Raw genomic sequence first — 12,557 nt, forward strand, 5'->3', positions numbered from 1 at the left:
TGAGCTGGCATACAGGGTAAATAAATGAAGGAGATACAGGGTAAATAAATGAAGAAGCATTCATTCTAGAGTAACTGTACTCACTCTCTGGTTTAGCACAGAAGAGAGTGTGAGAAAGTTCCATTATCAGATCTGTTTAACAAGTATTCAGTGAGTGTCTATTAAGTGCCAGGCACTGTGCTGGGCACTGGGGCTGGCCAGGTAAATGAGATAAGATCCTTGCTGTTAAGAAGTGTTCAATGGGAGAGACATCCTAAACAGATCATTTCCCTTCAGTTTGACAAATTACATAAATGAGCACAGAAGAGAAGCACTGAAACCCATTGTAGGGGCTAGTGGGATGAGGAGTGTCTTGACACTTAACAGATTTTTTTGGTAAAAGTCAAGAAAAGCAGTAATTAAGCTATAGGCCAACAGGAGGAAAGAGTGCCCAAAAAACAGAGACACCATAGAACAGTGCGGCTCCCTGGAGAACTGCAAGTATCCGGGCAATGCTCGTGCCTAAAACATAAGGTAGGGAGAAGGGGGAGTTGAGTTGGAGTGGTAAACAAGGGTAAAAGGTTAAAAGTGTGTAAAATCAACTGATAAAACCAAATGTTAATAAACTACAACAGTGGTAATGGCATGAAAGTGAACAATTTCCTTGGACTTTTTTCCACTAAAATCCAAGTAGGGTGTTATTTCCTAACTATCAAGATTCTAGGAACCAGGGAAATGAGAAATCATTAAGAGTAATATTTTGATCTTGACCAAAAGGCAAAGGATACCATTATTTCCATGCCAAGGAATTGTCTACCTCTCTCTCTCTTCCCCCAGCAGACCAAATAGAGGGATTGAATCTGAGGTCTCAACTGATCACTTAGACTGGGAAACATGTCTAACCCATGGCTTGAAATGACCTATCAACATAGCCTTCTGCAACCTAAGACTTTTTTTTATTCCTCCACTTAAGATCTCAGTCTAGGTTAAAACTGCACTCTCCCAGAGGCACTCTGAAGGTTGGCCATTGTGGAATTTTAGCAAAAAAAAAAAAAATTTAAGAATCCAGAGAGATGAACTCCCCCCCCATCTGCTGCTACTGCAGACACATGACAACTCACAAGCTTTGTCTTCAGGTGGGTGGCCATTTGATTCTTAATCAAGCCAGTGACCACCCCCTCGCAATCTTCATGCAGGGCACAGTGTCTGCTGTCTGCAGCAGGGCTTGCTGCCTTGATGGAGAAAATACGAATAGCTGGACGCCAGGAAGCAGGCACAGCTTTCTGGGTCAGAAGTTGGCTGGAGAAGGGGCCTGCCTGCCAAGTAACTTGCAATGATGTCAGAGCTCAGCACAACCAGAAAACACCAGCTAGCTCCACAACAAAAGACTTAAAACAACAGAAAAAAAAAAAAAAATCACAGCGTTGTGTTGCTAAAGCTGTTCTTTCCGCCCCCTACTCTTTTCTTGTAATAGGAAGAACAGCAGGAAGGGAGTTTATATTTTAAAAGACTCCCCCCCCCCATCCTCCTCTCCCCGTCTTCCTTTTGGTTACAAAGTGTTAACTAGTGAGGAAACAGCCCTCCGGATGAGTCCTGCAGCAGTTCCTTGGGGTGTCTTTTTTAGAGGTTCTTTTCAAGGCTGTCAGTGGAAGTTTCAGAAACAGGGAGAAACAGAGTATTTTTCGTCAATGTAAACATGTAACTTTGTGTTTGGGAGAAAGCAGGGACCATTGAGGAAAGGAAATCCTTTCTGCGCCCTCCTCGTCTCTCATTCACGGTAATTAACCATACTCAAATGAAAATTAAAAGTTTGGCGAAAAAGCTCTCTTCTTTCTTTTTCTTTAAACAGGGGCATCGTGGTTCATTCTAGCCATTTAGAGCCCTCAGTGATTCATAACTCAACTGGAAATTAATAAAACGCAGCCCGTTCTTGGAAATGAAGTTTGGATTAAAATCCTCTTGTTTTGCAACAGATGACGTTTTTTCCCCTTTTCATTTGTGACAGTCAATTTTAAATGATGTCACTTCAAGGACATTTTCATTTCTCCCACAACATATTACACGAAACACTTGCCTGTAAAACTGGCTCATTAGCCTGCAAAATTATACTGTACAGAATGGCTTTCATTCAAAGTAGAAATGGGATTTTTAGTAGGCAATTTCTGTATTTTATAAAGATAAAGCAATGTTTGATTGCTTCTTCCCAGCTGTTTTGCTTAGTGGTTATAAAGAGAAATTGGAGGAGTGTGTGGTGGGGGGAGGTAACGTGGGGGCGGGTTTGTAAGGATGCGCTTAAAAAAAAATAAATAAATCTCAGACTAGAAAACTAAGGCAGAACTTCCCGGAACAACTGCGCCCGCAGCTCTCCTGGGCTGCAATGATTTGTCTTCGGGACGTCTGGAGGAAAGCTCTGGACGGAGTGAGGGAATGAGAAAAAGAGGAAAAGAGGGAGGGAAGCGAAAAGACTGCGTCTCCGGCCTCAGCACCCACGGCGAGCTGGAGGACTGAGGCGCCAGAAGTTGCTGGAAGGAGCAGCTTCTCTCGGAGGCGGGGAGGGAGAAGGGTGCACAGCAGAGCGCCGGGGAGGAGGGACGCGGAGGCCACCGAGGGGTCAGCGGGGCCGCGGCGCCAGGGTGGGGGCCTCCAGGCGGCGCTGGCCACCGCGCACCGGCGAGGGTGAGCGCGCCCCGCCGCCCGCGCCTCCAGCCGTCCGCGCCCGGGGGTGGGACCCGCGCCGGGAGCTGCCGAGTGCGTGGAGGGAGCCAGACTCCGGCTCGCCTGATGGATTGACTTGGAGATGGATCGAATTACACCATTTGCCGTGCATCGGTTTGTTTTGCTTCTGCTGCGTCCCGCTGCCGCCGCCGCCGCCGCCGCCGCCGCTGCAAGGGCCAGTGGTGGCCAGTTTCGGGATTATCTAGAGGAAGCCAAGACCTAAGGAGACAGAGGAATACCTATTTTTTTAACATTTTGTCTTTATTTTCTTTTTTGCTTGTGCGTGACAACCTTTTTATTTATTTATTTATTTTTAACAACCACCCCTCATGAGGTAAGATCGTCTTTTAAAATTTTGCTAATGCTCTGTGCGCCCAGCGGGGGTCGGACCCAGATCCCGAGAGCCTGTGTCGCTGTGTGTGCGTGTGTGTGTGTGTGTGTGTGTGTGTGTGTGTGTGATTGTGAGTGTGTAGTGTCACTGGAGAGTTGATTCTTTTCCAAGCAGCTCTTTCCGCCTGCTGTGCAAAGGACGCGCAGAGGGCTGGAGAGGTTTGGCGGACCCGTCAAAACTGGCAAAGCTGGTGGCTTAGGGGGAGGGGCACATGGACTTGGAGGCCCTCCTCCACTGTGCAACACCCCCCGAAAAAATTGGAGGTAGGGAGGAAGGAAAAGTTTCTTACCAGGCAGGGCCAGCTCGGCGGTCCCCCGCACATTGTCTGGGGGAGCCGGGGCTGCTTCGGTGCCCGGCACGGGCGGCTCCAGCCAGCGGGAGAGAGCCGAGGCACGACCCAAGGAGCCGGCTGCGGGCCCGGTCGCCTCCTCCCGCGCGCCAGCCCCGGAGCGGACGCGAGGACAGCCGGGTCGGGCAGTGCGGGGCCCGGCGAGGAGCGGGCGGGTGAGCATTCGCCTGCGCTCCGGAGAAGGGGCGCAGCGCCACCACCGAAGCGGGAGCAGCCCCCCGCGGGCGCCAGCTACCTGTCAGTGCGCCCCGGGTTGCACGACTCAGCTGTGGCGCCTGCTGGTGAGGGGCGGGGGCTCGGGTGACTTCGCCGCCCGCGCCCTCGCCCCCCGGGCTCCAGCACCAGCTCCTGACCCGAGGGCGGCCACTTCCCACCCTCCCTCCCCCTCTGCTGGCGGAGCGCGCCGCGGGCGGGCGGCGGAGCCCGGAGCTGCCCACCGCCCACCCCACCTCCCACCCGGCGCCCGGTTTCTCCTCCCGGCCGCTCTCCCCGGCAACTTTCCGGGCTTTGTTCTCCGGCTGGAAATGCTTCGCGGAAGCGTCTTGGACAGGGTCTCCGCCAGGCGGCAAGAGCTCAGCGCCGAGATGTGTGACGTTCTCATCTCCCCATCAATTATGGATGGAAACAAATAAGGAAGAGTCAGTTCTGCATGAGTCCCTTCTCCGGCGGCGACGGGCGTCCTGCAGCCGGGAGGGAGCTGGCGGCCGCTGGCGGGGGCATGGTGAGGAGGCAGGTAGGGAAACTTTCATCCCCCGTCTTGACAGCCGCGACGTTTGTCCCCGGGCTGCAGAAACTGATACAGAAGCCCGCCTGGGGGTCATTTGCAAGGGCTTAAAGCTTCCTCTGTCATGTGTGATTCTTGGGTTGAAATGAAAGGTCATAAAGGACTCGGAGGTGTGGATGAGAACGGGGTCTGAAAAATTTCTGCTCGATCGACTCTCGGGACCATTGCTGTCAGGTGATTGTTTGAATCCTGAACTTGTAAAAAGCGAAATGTCACGGAGCCAGGGGGCGAGTTGGAGTGCGGGTATGGATTACAGCGTTGGAAGCACTCAGGGCAGTACTTTCTGTTCTGAGGGGACCAGTCAGTAACCCGTGTTTCGGATCCCAACCCCACAGTGAAATCTGTGTGATTTTCACACAGAAGGGACAGCGCGTCGTTATTATAGAGCTGTAGACTTCGTAAACAGTAATTGGACCTTAACGTTCAGTACAGCGAGGGCTGCCTTCCCTTAAAAATAACCATAGTGTTTTCTGTTATTTCGGAGGGGAGAGGGAAATGACTAGGGCAATTTCCCCCAAAAAACTTCTGGCTGCTAAGAATTTTAAGTCTGCAGTAAAAAGTATGGGCGCTTTTTAAGGTTGCCCTTCCCCCCCACTTGATGTTTGGGGCAAGAATAATGTGGATCCTTTTGTTTATTTCAAGGCTGAAGTCCTAGGGAAAGGTTTTAGCATTTTTCCAAACCGGTTTGATATGTATCCCTCGGAAAAAAATCTTGTTTGAAGATGTGTTTCAAGGTTTCTTGTACTATTGAGAAATTTCATCTCAGACCGCTCAGGGGGAGGATTTTACTATCCTTTTTAGTGCTTCAAAACAATGGTTTTGATGCTGGCTTATTCATGCTGTTAAAAAATGAATCCCCTCACTCTCTTAAGTGTCTAACTCAGGAAATTAAGTTGTGTGTAGTTATGTTTAATGTAGTGAGTGACAGGCATTTTCTGTCAACCTGGCAGATAGTACACAAACATTTATTCTGGCTTAGATGCGTAGAAATTGCCAGATAAGCTCTGAGATTTGGATCTATATCGCCATGAACCTAAACATCTTAAAATAAACAAACCATAGCTCAGCCATAACTGAGTTTTGTTTTTTATAGTTCGTGTCTGTGCTTTGGTTTTGGTCTCAAGAATGTGCTCCCAGAAAGACAGTTAAATAGATAACCCTAAGGTTTCCAAAATGTGTTGTTGAGCAGACCGTTTTCTTCTATTGGCACATTTAGTCATATTAACAATGAGCTACTATTTCTTATTGGATCCTGCAGAACATGGTACCTGGCCTCATTTCTGCTAAAAGATGCTTACAGATAACCTTTCTTTGAGGAACATTTCTGTGATGTAGAAGAGTCTGCCAGAAATATTGTCACTTCCCCATCACCAACAGCTGGTTAACTTGAGTTTGATTTAGATTGTGGGCATTCTGCCCTCTTCTCTTCTACTTCTTCTTCTTCTTCTTCTTCTTTTTTTTTTTTGGTGCCCTTTAATAGTACCATCTGGCCATGTCTCCTCTGGTTTGATGGCTTGATGGATTTGAAAGATGGCTGTGATGTAAACCTATTAAGTCCTTAGAGTAAAGGCAACTTAGAAATCCAGAGGACTTTAGTTCACTTGCTTGCTGCACAAAAAGTCTCTGTCCAGTACCTGTGATGGGGGTAAGTGGGCTCCTGTATTATAAGTGGTGTTTCTATCATTTCAAAGGCCACAGGCAAGTAAACAGGAATGACAGACTTGTTTCACAAAGATGACCATAATTGCTAAGGACTTATTGAAACTGCAGAAGTTATTCACTTCTTACTGCTCCATCCTAATAAACCTTGGTAATTAGCTTAGTCATTGTTCTTGCATGTGAGTTTCACTAAGATACAAAGAGTGAAAAATGCATCTGAAATAGGGTAATTTTTCACCCGTCTGATGTGTTTTATGCAGAGTTAAGAGTCTGGATGAATGCCTAACCATTATTAGTGTAACCATAGGAGGTGAACTCCTTTCGTAGCATATGGCAGGATAAAATATTATCTTTTATTTCAATTAATAGACTTTAAGCCTGCACATTCTAGATTTCATTTCTAGAGGAAGCAAATGGCAGCTGTGGTATGTCAACCAGTCAGTATTTATTGAGTACCTGTCGTTTGTTTTCAAGGAGCTATGCTAGCCGATGTTCCAATACCAGGTGGACCAGACACGTTTCTGTGTATTCAACTTGAGTAAGAATAAAAAGAAAAGATGGCAAAACAAGTGGATCTTTGGACAAGAAGCACGAATATGCATCTTTCTTTTTAAGCATGTTATTTTATCCAAGAGATTTTAAAGCAAGATTGTCCACACCAAATATTTACAGTGGTCCAGCCTACCTGCCTTTAACTCTAATGAATGATTCAGTGTGCTGTTAGTGTAATTCACACATTAAATCTGTCCTTAGAATAGGAGCTCTCACTTTCTGTGGCTTATGGGAATGGAGACTTAGTGTTAAAATCTACCAAAGCCATTGGTGCCATTTACTTAGTGAACAGCTGCCAACCTCCAGTGGGGGGAAAAGGTGTGTTTTTATTTATTCTCATGACACATGGAGAGAATGAAAATCCCGTAACTATATTAAGCATACCACAACACTTCTCAGTTGAGGTGGCTGTTGTTGGGCTGTGTCCCCCTCAGACACTGATGACAGTGGCAGTTCAGCTAATAATCGAAGTCACTTCCATTTCTCCCAATGGCAAAACTCCTAAACCTTCTCACTTTAGAAAACAACCATTTATATAACCTAAGAGGATCAGATCAGCGGTCCACACCCATACCACAGGAGGTATACTTATTTCTCAAACTTTTCTTTCCTATTAAGCTTTTGTTAACTCACTCAAATTAGCATTTTAACAACCCTGAAGTGAACTTCTGCCATTCTCTCTACTTGGACACAGTGTGTAGATCATCCATCATCCTGTCCTTGGCTACAACAGACTGCTGGCTCTATCACCATTTGGAGCTACACGGAATCCATCCGACTGTGAACAGCACAGCTGGCTACAGCAATTTTTTCTTCCACACCACTAGCAGCATTGTCTGGCTGTAGTAACTAAAGTTAACACCCAGAACGGGAAGTTTTCATTGTTTGGCAACCTGTCCCAGGCCCCCTCGTTCAGTACTGGGGGACACGCCTGCCGAAAGGTCCTGCCAGCTTGCCAGTGGTGTGTTCCACTGAACAGGGGGCTTGTCCCAACCTTACACGACCACAGGTGTGACTCTTTGAGGCTTTGTAAGATTAAACCACCAGCATTACAGAATTGGAAGGAGCCATCAGACTCTACTCAGCTTGCACCTTCAGAATTTAGTCTGTTTGCAAAGAGGAAAAGAGAAATGCAATAGCCTTGAGTCTGTGATGTCAAATGACTGAAGACAGAAAAAGACCTGTCTAGTTCCTTGGTGAACTGAGCATGTTATTGCTGCATCCCTTTGCACAAAGAACATGTGATGCGCCTAGATATGGGGCCCATATCTAAGAGTACCCAATGCTATGATATTTTTTGTTTGCTTTTGTTCTTCTTACTCAAGAAGGTATCTGTTGCAGGAGCCATTGCTTGTTAAAGCAAGAATAACAAATTAGGTGGATTCATTTGTTAGGTTATGTTGCCAGGCTTTTTTTATTTGTTGGTATGTTTAAACTTTTATAATTGGGAATACTACTTTTGGAGGTTGAGGTGCAAAGGGAAAACTGCCTTGTGTTTCGGTGCAAGTTAGCATGTATTCTCTCTTCTCTCCCTAACATTTACTAATGCAATCAATCACAAAACAGTTGGGAGGAGGAGGAAGATGATAGTGATGATGACAGAGGAAGAAGAGGAGAAAACAGCAGCAACCACAAGACCTAAGACTTAATGCTAGTTTGTTTACTAAATTCTAGGCACCACGTTAAGATCTTTATATTGACTGTATCATGTGACCCCCAATCAACTACATGAGGTGTGTTCTATTATTATCATTGCTTTACCTAAGAAGAAGCTGAGGTGCTGAGGAGTTAAGTCATTTTCCTAATGTTCCTGGATGGGAAGGTGGTAGGGTCAGCATTTGAACTCAGGCCACTTTTTCATCACTGCACTGAATTGCTTCAGGGAACACCCAGTATCCTGCAATTTTCTGTTTTTAAATAAAAGAGTCATGTTGGGGGGGGGGAGGAATTTTTATACTGATTGAAATGATATGTACAGTATGGGTATGCTCTTAAATCACAAGTTTTTCTAAATTAAATCATCTTGTTATACTTTACCTTCATTTTATATTCTTATTGGCCAAATAATTCTTACACACTCTTCTCTGTAAGTGTGCTAGAACAGTATCACCTCCCACCGTTTTTATCCATGTTAGGCTTTTCTGTCCAAGACTAAAGTGGCATAGGACAAATGACAATATTCATCACTCTCCACCAAAAAGTGCTTCTGCGTCTGGATGCGATTGACATTCATTTCCCTGATCTTGGCAGGTGAAGATCCATTACGTATCTTTGTCCCGTTTCCCAGGAGTATTTATGGGCCCCATCAGCAAAGACAGCGAGAGCTGCAGCTGTTGACAGGCATTAGTGGCACCAGGATGGAAAGTGTATTGCCGGAGTTTGACTATGTATTTCATTGTACCATACATTCTTCTTAGTTATGATTGCGGGAGAATCTTTTAACCTATGTGAGTAATCAGACACATTGTTGAGAAACTGTCACCCAGGCATCAGCATTTTCTGTTGTTGCTCTTTATTCAGGATTCCTATGGGAGAAAGAAAAAAAAAAAAGAAAGAAAGAAAGAAAGAAAGAAATACACATTACTGCTACACATAATTCTGAAATTTAAGGTTTTCAACATATATTTATGGCAAGGAAATATAGGTTTTTAAAGCCCGATATGTTGGTACATGTATAATGAGGCCTCAGGAAGATGTGCAATTACTTAGCCTATTATTGGAGTCTATACTTAAAAATAATGTCAGGAGTTTCTACTTTGCTGAGGAACTGGCACATAAGAACCAGAGCAGACGAAGCTCTTTGAGAAAATAACACTCATATTCTCTGGGAGCAGGCTGTCAGCAAACCAGGGACTTAGTTAGATACCCCACTACATTGGGCCTGCGTCTCACTTGTTATTATAAGGGTCTTTGGAAGCTTTTTTTGGTCTGCGAAGTTGTCTACATTTATCAGTAAGTCCTCAAAACTCCCCTGGGTGACTGGTGGATCAAATGAAGATATTTTTAAAAGCTACAGAAAGAGAAGGGGAGGCAGAAGAAGGAATAAAGAATGTTGCAGTTGTTCCTGCCATGGCTGGCCATGACATTTGTTCATTTGGCCAACTTCTACCCCGTGTCTACTCTGTACGAATAGGTGCCAAGGCGGAGAGGGTTCAAAGAGGAACGTGACACAGTTCCAGAGCTCAAGGATCTCACTGAGTGATGTAGGAAAGACGAGGTGAACAGATAGCTGAAATTGTGCGTGTTTTAAGTGCCAGACTTATGGAAATTGAGAAGAGCGAGAGGCTATTTCTGGCTGGGGTGGTCAGGGAACGCTTTATGGAGCCACTGATATTTGAGCTGGTCCTTGAACTAGGTGGGATTTGGACAGGTGGACAGGGAGGAGTGAGGGGAGGAGGTGTTGAGAGGGAGGTCATTCCAGGCATAGAGAACAGCTTAGGCAAAGGCCCTGGGGTGGGCCGGGCAGGGGGTGGGACTCTAGATCAGTTGTCCGCGTTTCAGTCCTTACCTATGGCAGCCTTGCATTTCAGGTGTGAAGAGGCAGTTTGCCATGCAGCCCACACTATTTATTGAGCGTCTCTGGTCTACTGTACTTAGCCATTCGGCAGATGGCCCCGCAGCTTAAGCCATCAGAATGAATGGGATCAATCTTGTGGCAATTCAGTAGATTGCTCCATGATCAGAACTAAAACCCACACATCAGCTGCCAACTGGTTCAGTGGTACACACGAACACTGCAAGGGATCACATGATTTGCCTCAAATTCCCAAGCACAGAGCTCCCCTCCTGGAGTTGTTCAGCAAAACCAAATTAGAAAGTTGTTGCTTCATCAGCTTTGTCTTCTTTGTAAACTTAAAAAGCCTCCATGGTGAAGAATAAATTCTGTATGTATATGGGGGGTTTGGGAGTGGAGAGAAGGGGATATGAAGACAGGAAGTGGAAGAGAGGACAGAAACATACTGAAACCTTGACAGTAGGGGTTCAGCTCCAGTTGCTGCTTAGACCCTTTGGGGCTTTATTGCCTGCTCACCAGGGTTGGTTAGCAGACGGAGTGACGCATAGTAGATATGCAGCAAATGTTTTAATAAATGTGTTAATTGAGTTTAACTTTTTATTACATTGCAGATAGAGCCTGTCATGGCTGGAAAACTGTGCAAGGAATTGGGCTGGAGCTATGACAGCCTTCTCCTAATAGAGAGAGGGAGAACGACTTGGAACATTTTTAATACTTTCTTTTGGAAAACTCCACTTTTAGGGTTCCCCAGGGAAATTTGCACCCCTTGCTGGGTCTGAGATTTCAGGATAAACGCACCTGCCACCAGCGCCTCCCCATGTCCTCCAGCTTCCAACCGCCTCCCACCCTCCACCAGACTGTTTGGACACAGGGATTTCCAAGCCAACATTAACCCCTTGGTTAACATAGATTATAATCAGCCCCCAGTTAAGTTTAGTAGTGACGCTAATAAGCTTCATGGGAAGAAAGACCGGAAGTTCTGTGTGGTATAATTATTCTTATTAGAACACGCAGTAAAGGGAAAATAAAATGAAAACAGTTACATTAAGGAATGATCAGATCAATTGTTTTGCCAAGAATTGCTCCAGTGGTTCAATTTTCCATGGTGTATTTAAGTCTTTTTACAAGTTAATAGTTACATGACAGACGGTCTTAGAGAGGAATCTTAGCGTCTGAAGAATCACTGCCAATGAAAGATCAATCTGAAATTGCAAAATAGTTCAATAAGGAAGAAGGATTAAGTGTCTACAGATTCAGTACTGGGAACTTTTCAGGAATATTCTGGTGACATAAAGCAGAGAACCTGTTCAGTCTAGTAATTGGCCCTGGCTCCCACCCAGTCGCTGGTTGGAGGGCAGGCTGCCTCCCCTGCATGGAGCACAGTTGCCTCCAGACAGGATCTAAAATGAACTGGGCTGGCTCAACGAGACTAATAATAACCGCTAGCACTTACTGTGTGCTTACCGTGTGCCGTGGCACTGCGCCTAGCACTTTAAATATGTTATCTAATTTAATCCTCACACTACCCCTGGGAGGATAGGGCTAATAATAGCTAACTAAGAGCTAACATGTATGTGTCTGATACTCTTTCAAGAATGTATATGTTAAATCATTTGATCAGCATTCTTTGAGATCAGTAATATTATTAAATCATGTACTCAATTTTACACAGGAAGAAACTGAGGCATGGGAGATTGAGTCACTTTCCCAGGGTCAAACAGCTGGTGAATAGTGAAAGTAGGGGACTTGGATCCATGAGAGTTAGTGTGGTTAAGATCATGAACTCCTGGAGCCAGCCTGTTGAGGGTGCGAATCCTGGCTGCAGGATTCATAAGCTGTGTGATCTTGAGCAAATTACTTAACCTCTCTGAGTCTCATTTTCACCATATAAAAGGTGGGTGATGATGGTAGTACCCACCTCTTAAGGTTGTTGTGAGACACAGATGAATTAATATTTGAACAGCACTTATAATAGTGCTTGGCATGTACTGATTGCTATAAATATATCAGTGTCTCTTAAATAAAAATAAATGCAGTCTGGCTCCAGAGCCTGTGCTTTTAGCCCGTGGACTGTGCTATCTTTTCACATGTAATTTTATGATATCTCTTTAACTGATATATCTACCTTGAAGCCTGTTCCAGAAGAGCTACTCTTCACTCCCACCCATTACACTGGTCACAGATTCAACTATACTAGAAAGGGGAATTTAGCAAGAGGCACCCAGTGTCCTGGAGATTTGCCCCAGACCTTGATGCCTAGTTAAAGATCCCTAACCCAGATGTCAGCTCTTTCAGAATCTTGATATCAAAAATCTACCTTCCACTGTTGGTTGTGTTGGCGGACAAAATGTAGATCATTAGCATGTACTCTATGCTGGTGGCCCAGGGGCTGATAAAAGCCTGAATAGTGCCATGAAATTTAGGCACACTCCAAGACCATCCCTGCCGTCACCCGCATGGTAATCTCTACTGGTGGTCTTCAAATTTTAAAACTCATCAGAATCACGTAGGGTTAAAATGCAGATTCCCAGAGCTCTGGCAACAGTGGGTCTGTTTTTCTGGGTCTGGAATGGAGCCCAGGTGTCTGCGTTTTTTAAGAAACACTCAGGTAACT

The 12,557-nt window shown here is 45.4% G+C and overlaps 1 protein-coding gene across 11 annotated transcripts in view; it reads left to right on the forward strand.

The window, feature by feature from the left end:
* The first annotated feature begins 2,688 nt into the window (after positions 1-2,688).
* Positions 2,689-12,557, forward strand: part of SEMA6D (semaphorin 6D) — a 54,140-nt gene continuing 44,271 nt past the window's right edge. For 7 of the 11 annotated variants that reach the window (XM_076004331.1, XM_012763552.3, XM_076004326.1 and 4 more), the window contains exon 1: positions 2,689-3,028. The gene's annotated coding sequence lies outside the window, so the exon portion shown is untranslated. The other 4 variants (XM_012763551.2, XM_012763556.2, XM_012763557.2 and 1 more) reach the window with 2 other exon arrangements.

Source organism: Microcebus murinus, chromosome 6 (genome assembly GCF_040939455.1).
Source record: "Microcebus murinus isolate Inina chromosome 6, M.murinus_Inina_mat1.0, whole genome shotgun sequence".
NCBI lineage: Eukaryota > Metazoa > Chordata > Mammalia > Primates > Cheirogaleidae > Microcebus > Microcebus murinus.